We start from the raw sequence: 8,664 nt of genomic DNA, 5'->3' as shown, positions 1-8,664 counted from the left end.
CCAATTACAAGCAGCGAAATTGAAATGGTAATCAAAAACCTCCCCAAAAACAAAAGCCCAGGACCTGATGGATTTACAAACGAATTCTACCAAACATTCAGAGATGAATTGGTGCCTGTCCTTCACAAACTCTTCCAAAAAATTGAGAAGGAAGAGACAATACCAAACACGTTCTATGAAGCCAACATTACACTAATACCAAAACCGAATAAGGACAACACAAAAAAGGAAAACTACAGGCCAATCTCCCTAATGAACACTGATGCAAAAATCCTCAACAAAATTTTAGCTATCAGAATCCAACAATGTATCCATAAGATAATTCACCACGACCAAGTAGGATTCATTCCAGGGACACAAGGATGGTTTAACATCCAAAAATCAATCAACGTTATCCAACACATCAACAAAAAGAAACATAAAAACCATATGATAATATCAATAGATGCTGAGAAAGCTTTCAACAAAGTGCAACACCCATTCATGATAAAAGCCTTTGAAATTCTTGGGATACAAGGAACATACGTCAACATCATAAAGGCCATCTATGAGAAGCCAACAGCCAGTATCATTCTCAATGGTGAAAATCTGAAAGCATTCCCATTGAGATCTGGAACAAGACAAGGATGTCCACTCTCACCACTGCTTTTCAATATAATACTGGAAGTCCTAGCCAGAGCAATAAGACAAGAGAAAGACATCCAAGGAATCCAAATAGGAAAAGAAGACGTCAAACTATCACTATTTGCAGATGATATGATAATATACATAGAGAACCCCAAAAACTCCACAGAAAAACTAATTCAACTCATCAATCAGTTCAGTAAAGTGGCAGGATACAAAATCAACACACAAAATTCAGTAGCCTTCCTATACACAAACAATAAATCTGAAGAAGAAGAAATCAAAAAATCCATCCCTTTTATTATCGAAACAAAAGAAATCAAATATTTGGGGATAAATCTAACAAAAGAGGTAAAGGACCTATACAAAGAAAATTATAAAACACTGTTAAAAGAAATAGAAGAAGACACAAAGAAATGGAAAGACATCCCCTGCTCATGGATTGGAAGAATAAACATTATTAAAATGGCCATCCTACCAAAAGCAATATACAGATTCAATGCTATTCCAATCAAAATTTCAATGTCATTCTTCAAAGAAATAGAACAATTATTGATGAAATTCATATGGAATCACCAAAAACCCCGAATTGCCAAAGCTCTCCTGAAAAAGAAAGAAGGGAATGGAGGCATCACACTCCCAGACTTCAAACTATACTACAAAGCCTTAATCATCAAAACTGCATGGTATTGGAACAAGAACAGACATACAGACCAATGGAATTGAATAGAAAATCCAGAAATAAACCCACAGATTTATGGTCAACTAATCTTTGACAAAGGAGCAAAGACTATGCATTGGAGCAAAGAAAGTTTGTTCAATAAATCGTGCTGGGAAAACTGGGTTGCTACATGCAAAAGAATGAAGCTTGACCACTGCCTCACACCATACACAAAAATCAACTCAAAATGGATTAAAGAACTAGACATAAGACCTGAAACCATAAAATATATAGAAGGAAATATAGGCGGAACAATACGTGATTTGCACATCAAAGACATCTTTACAGACACATCACCAAAAGCAGTGATAGTGAAGGCAAAGATAAACAGCTGGGACTACATCAAATTAAAGAGCTTCTGCACAGCAAAAGAGACAATAACAAAAACAAAGAGAAACCCCACTGACTGGGAGAACATTTTTGCACCCAACACTAATGATAAAGGACTGATCACAAAAATCTGCAAAGAGCTGATGAGACTCAACAACAACAAAGAAAATAACCCAGTCAAAAAATGGGCAGAAGAGCTAAAAAGAAACTTCTCTGAAGAGGAAATGCAAATGGCCAACAGGCATATGAAAAAATGTTCAACATCACTTGTAATCAGGGATATGCAAATCAAAACTACCATGAGATACCATCTTACACCAGTGAGAATGGCACATATTAAAAAAACTAGCAACAACAAATGTTGGCGAGGTTGTGGAGAAAGGGGAACTCTCCTGCACTGTTGGTGGGAGTGCAAACTGGTCCAACCACTATGGAGAGCTGTGTGGAGATTTCTGGACCTACTAAACATAGAGCTTCCATATGATCTAGTGGTTCCACTCCTGGGTATTTGCCCAAAGGACACAGAAACATCAATTCCAAAGAGCACCTGCACCCCTATGTTTATAGCAGCACTGTTTACAATAGCTAAGCTTTGGAAACAGCCCAAATGCCCAAAAATAGATGACTGGGTCAAGAAGATGTGGTACATATATACCATGGAATATTACTCAGCATTCAAAAAAGATAAACACATGCAATTTGCAGCAACATGGATGGCACTGGAAGGGATCATGCTCAGTGAAATAAGCCAAAAAGAGAAGGAAAAATACCGGATGGTCTCACTCATAGCAGGAATCTAGAAAACTTAAATAAGGGACCAGGAAAATGAATAACTATAAGAAAGTGAAAATCAAAATCAACAAAAATCTATGAACCAGAGACACTTTTTGGGGGTTGGGGGGCGGGGAGGGGAGGGATTGGGGTCAGAATGGGGGGTTGCAATTGTATGGGGAATATAAAAATAAAATTTATTATAAAAAAAAAAGAAAAACATAGTATTGCCTCTCAATCTTTGCCAGACCTAAAAGGTATGATTAATCCCAGGGACTAAAACTTTAGGTGTCATCACAGCATTTTTGAACAAAACACCTACGGAAGTCAGTTTACATCTTTTCTTGCTGGGCTGAAGATATAGGGATTATGAGTATTTAATGACAGTTAATTTCCATACCCTTATGTCTAATTATTTTTCTATCCTCTCTTCCTTCTCTTGGTCTCACTCTGCTTACAAATTGTTTTCATATTTTATCCCTCCCTAGGTATTATACTAGCTATTATGTAACCTGTTGGCATTGTGCACAATAATGATTTGTATTCTCATCTCACTATTTGCCCTCCTATTGTCCATTTCATGATAAAAGAAAAATAAACCTATTTTCAAATGAAAAAGAAAGATGAGTACAGGGATATACCAAGAAACATACACAATACTATTAATTCTTCAGAAATGTCCTCTTTCTTCTTAAAGATGGAAAACATGAGATAACTCACTTGAATATATTCCTCTAAATAGCTCATTTATGTAAAGGCATTTTATTATCAAATTGTTATTTACATAACGTAAGGAGGTGAACTGGCCAGACTCTCGCAACTCACATTTCTTTCTAATGTGGATTGGTCTTGGGTTTCATAGCACAGGGAATTTTGAAAAGAGGCTACAGCTCCTTACTGGGGAAGGTGAGGGTAGTAGGAGCTCTACTTGAGAATAGTTGATGGCAGGGTAGCTGTATTCAGATATTTGCACAAATATCTATTTTGCAAGCAAACAGAAACACACTGGGTTCAATAAATCTCATTAGCAAAGTGCTCCCTAATTGGCCTCTTAACAACTAGTTAGTGTTTTCTTGAAGTAGCCTTCCCAAAATTTAAAAGCCGCGTTACTTGGCTGTTTTCAATTCCATTAGGGTTAAATTTTGGTAATTTGCTTATAATTATTTCCTGAAAGAGTATAAAGTAACAATTATATAGAAAGTTATATATACAAATAATGAACTAAACATACATATGGGTTTAAAAGAGTCTATTTTTGCCTGTTAATCCTGAGCAAATCAGTGGTTGCACATTAAATTATATTTTGAACCCTTTCATCTTATAAATAATAAAATAGATCATTAATTCTAAGATAATATTTTGCATACTGATTAAAAGTGAAAGCAAGAGAAACCTGGATTCAAGTCTCTATTCTGCATTTTCTAGTGGTATAACCTTGGAATAGCTTCTTCTTAAATTCAACTTCACATTCAGTCTATAAACTGAGAGGGATAATAACAGTACTCATAAGTTTTCTGAGATAAATGAATGACACCTGGCATTACCATCTTGGTCAGTACATGTAAGAGCTCAATAAATGCAGGATTCTTTCTATTTATCTCCATTAAGCACAGAGTAACTAGGTGGAGCACCAGTACAGTGCAGCAAAATATGGGAGCACCCAAGGAAAAGGGGTAGAAAATGAAATTGAAAATTCCTATGTGATTTTCAACATATCAGATGGTTGTAGCAATTAGGAAAGTATTTATTCCCAAGTAACAAAAACCACCACCTGTGTCTTCACACATAAGGTATGATTTTCTCTTGCAATATGAAATAATGAGATATTTTACTACTAGCATCTGTGGTTTACCTTCCTAGTGATACCTTTAGAGACTCAAGATTTTCATTTTGAAAGTTTTACTATTTTTTGGCTTTTAACTATTGTTCATAAAACATTCAGTTTCATGCTTGCAGTATAATTATTTCTGTTGAAATCACCATATCCATGTTTCATACAGAAAAAAAATGGATTGTGTATACTCTATGTGGGGGACAACTAATTCTGTTCTTTTTCTTTAGAAAAATTTTTTTCCACATCTCCATAAAAGACTTTTGCTGATGTCTTATTGTCCAATATTGGGCCAAATTGTTATTTCCAACTGTGAAGGATTGTACAATTTTAGCTAAGAAAATTGGTACTTTTAACAAAAAAGCTTTTGTTTATAGGAAAAGTAGGTGAGAGTGGGCAAATTATTTTAGCATCCACCATGGTAGTCAAAATGGAAATGTCAGAATGGAGTTTAGAATTGCATACACATATTTTATGGTTAGGCAATTATAGCCCTAGTATTCAGGAATTGCTTGAAAATGGAGGATTAAGAAATTTTCTTCTATGAAAGCAAAAAAGAGCTGGCATAAATTTTTAGAATCAACTTATTTGAAACTCTGGAAATTAGCAAAAGTTTTGTAGTGATTGAAGATACTTAATAAAAACGCAATTTTCTCCAAGAAAAGAAACTTTTTTATTAAGCTTTTTTATTTTCTTGCATTGTATATTTTTATAAAATATTTGATTTCTCCCCTCAGGGTAGTCCCCATAAACCTTCCACCACCTCATCACCCAGGAACCATCACCATAGACTCTTGTGTTCTTTCATACCCTGTTTTGACCCTTCTCCCTACTCCGCTCCTGCTGTATGAGTCAGCTCTACAGTTTGCCTGCAAGTTTTGTCTTTTCTTTTTTTTAAACCCTTTTTTTGGTTTCTTTATATTCCTCCTATAAGTGAAACCATCCGATATTTTTCTTTTTTCCTTCTAACTTAGTTCACTGAGCATAATCCTTTTTGGCTCCCTCCATGTACATTTCTTTCTAGCTCCATCCATGTTGCTGCAAATGGCATGAGTTTATATTTTGTGATTGCTGAATAGTATTCCATTGTGTATAGATACCGCATCTTCTTGATCCATTCATCTGTTTGGGGGCATTAAGAAACTTTTGTATCACTGTAACTTATCCCACTCCCATCTCCCTCTGTGGCTCAGTGATATCTATGAAAATAACTACTCTCATTTCCAATACTGAAGGGTTAAGAACCACTTAATTTGCAAAGAATTGCAGTTATTTGTCTGCTAACTGGTGGCTCCCTGGAAGAGAGACTAGTCTTTATTTCATCTAAGTCAGAGTTGCCCTTGTGTTAAAGCTAAAGCATGGGAGTGGGGGACCAACAATGTCAGAAACATTTATAAGCTAATATTTTAGGCAATAGATAACACCTGGGGGAAAAATGGAATTTTCACACAAAATTTCTAAGGCTCATGGAATTTTGGTAGGTAGACAGTATCAATCCTGTTGAATATATCATATATCTCCCACTATCTCTGCTGATTAGAAAGCTTTCTAAGAGCCAGAATCCCACTCCACTCCCACTTATACACTAGTAGAATAGAAACATTGAAAACACAAGCTCAAACATAACTAATCCTCAGTCACTAATTTCATCTATCACTAATTTCTACTATAAACCTGGTTGAATAAATGAGCTATTCAATCAGGTTCTGTTTCTAGAATATTTTTACTAAAACAAGTATGGCCTTTTGTAGTGAGAATGAAAGCAAAAGAAGCATAATGATGAAAGACAAGGGAAAAAGAGATTGAGAAGTGGTAGAAAGTAGGACTAATAACAAAAGGTATAGAAAATATGCATAGCAGCTAGCTCTGTTGAGATGTCTCCCATTGCCTGAAATCCAGAAATAACCATGGGTCTCTATTTCTCTGGAATCCTATTTTTCCCATTCAAGCTTCAATAAACCCAGTATAATTTGAATTGACTTGAGGATACTTAGACCAAATAGCTCAATTATATCTGACTGTGGATGGAGTACAAAATGGCAAATGAACAACTCAAACTCAAGCAGTATAATGGGTATTTGTAAAGAATTAGCCCATATATCCATGAGGTTCATATTCAGCAATTTCACTGTACTGTTAGATTTTTTTTAATTATTTGCTGATTTTGGCTTAAGTAAATCACCAAATCCATATAAAATCGAGTAAATACTAATGTTTAATTAGGCATGTCTGTTTAGCAGTGCTGCCCATTTTTTGGTTGAGTACTTTGTTTTCTTTTTGTTGAGTTGTATGTGTTCTTATAGATCTTTACATTAACCCCTTGCCAGTGTGTGATATGAAAATATTTTCTCCCATCCAGTAGTGTGTCTTTTTTATTATTTATTTAATTTTTAATTTATTATTATTATTTATTATTTTTTAATATATTTTTTTAATTTATGCAAGCACTGGGTACAGTCAGAAACGCGGGAGGGTGAGAGAATTCACCAGAGCCAGAGCGGGGAGCAGAGCAGGCAGATTGACGATACACTGCTGAGGGGAGCAGCAGGCATGGCAGGAGAGATCTGCGCGCCATGTGGGACCCTCACCCAGGGGCCAGGGATCAAACCAGTGCTGCAGGGGCTGCGGGCAGCTTCGCAACCCAGCGCTCAACCGCTGCGCCACAAGGGAGGCCCTGGTGTCTTTTGTTTTAATGATTGTTATTTTGTTTTGCTTTTGCTGTGTGGAAACTTTTTATTTTATTTTGATGTATCCCCATTTGTTTATTTGTTTGTTTGCTGTTGTTTGACTTGGCATTAGATTTTAGTCCTCCAAAATATCACTGAAACTGATATGGATTATCACAGCTTATTAGAAACCTCCCACAGACTTGGTAATGTTTATTAAAATTTATTATTCTGATTTGTTTGTTGTGCCACTCATGGTGCTTTTTGTGTCTGGAATGGTGAATCTCTAGTTTTCCAATCCTTAACACTGGTGATCGAGAGGAAGATGGACAATGAGGTGGAGCATAGAACGAGCCAACCTACAACATCTCACACAGGTCTTAGATTTATTTTAGTGTTTTGACTGTAAGAGAGGATTATGCAATAGGACTGTGATGGATACAAAATTTTTACTTTTTCTGTGTGTTCCATCTCATATCTTTCTTTTTCCTGTGTGATAGAAGCTTTAACCTGTGCAGCATTTGACGGAACAACCACGTCTTTATTTCATGATCCTTTTGATATTTCTGTATCCCTCTTTATGAGCATTCTGAGGATTCCAGAGGGGAATACTGTCTGGAGAAATAATTAATTTCCTTCTTATCTTAACAACAACAAAAAAGATTATCTTGGGTGCTCAATGATCCTTATCTTTCTTTAATTTATGAGTTTCTGCATAATATTATCCCTTAATAGCATTTTAATTTATTCTGAGTAGAGAAGAATAAAACTTTTTTCAATATACCATCTTTAACTGGAGGTCTTACAAATATTTATTTTTATTTTATTTGAGTCAATTAAAAGGCCATGAATCCTGAATGCAAAGGCCACCAATTAATGATTTTTTTAAATCTTCATAACCAAATAGCACTCATCAGACATTGCAAAATGACAGTAGAGAGAGAGAATGAGAAAGAACAGGAAGGAGGGAGGGAGAAAGGGAGAAGGAAGCAGGAAAGGAAACAAGTAAAGAAGGAATATTCCAGATTATAATACAAAGTCTTTCCTTGGAATTCATAACTGGTCTCTTTCAACTATGGAATTGTGTCATTTCTGACCATTAGTTTGAAATGGCACTATCTGTATCAAGTATCTTAGATGAAATTCCTAAAATAAGATCAGGAACTGAATATGAGCATGCTTATTAATTGTTAATAGCTATGAAGTATTTGGAATAATTACTTGATAAATTTAATTTTTCTTACAATCACTGTATTGAGGAATTGACACATTGAGTGAATATTAAACCAAATTCAATCTCATTATACTAGAAATAGAGGGAAACATCCTCAGTTAATATAGACTATCTACAAAAATTTGTAGTTAACATCACACTTAATGGTAAGGAACTAGAAGAAGCTTGCTCACTATTATCAGGAATAAGGAATGGATGTCTTCTTCACCACTTACATACTGCAGTTTAGCATTCTGCTCCAGGAGTGTGTGTGTGTGGGGTGGGGGGAGGTGTTTGCGGGTGTGAATATGTGTGTGTGTGCATGTATGTTCCACAGGATCTACAGTCCAGCTATCAATAACTAGGCAAGGTTTCAAAAATTCACATTACGTATTTAAGGAAATTAAAATATAAATTATGTTCACAATTTCAAATTAAATTTTTGGTATTAAATTGGTATCCAGGACTATACACTCAGTGTCATTTAGCTAAATTAACCTACAAATTA

Source organism: Talpa occidentalis, unplaced genomic scaffold (assembly GCF_014898055.3).
Source record: "Talpa occidentalis isolate TD23 unplaced genomic scaffold, MPIMG_talOcc4v2.1 talOcc4.3, whole genome shotgun sequence".
NCBI lineage: Eukaryota > Metazoa > Chordata > Mammalia > Eulipotyphla > Talpidae > Talpa > Talpa occidentalis.
This window is presented reverse-complemented; position numbering follows the sequence as displayed.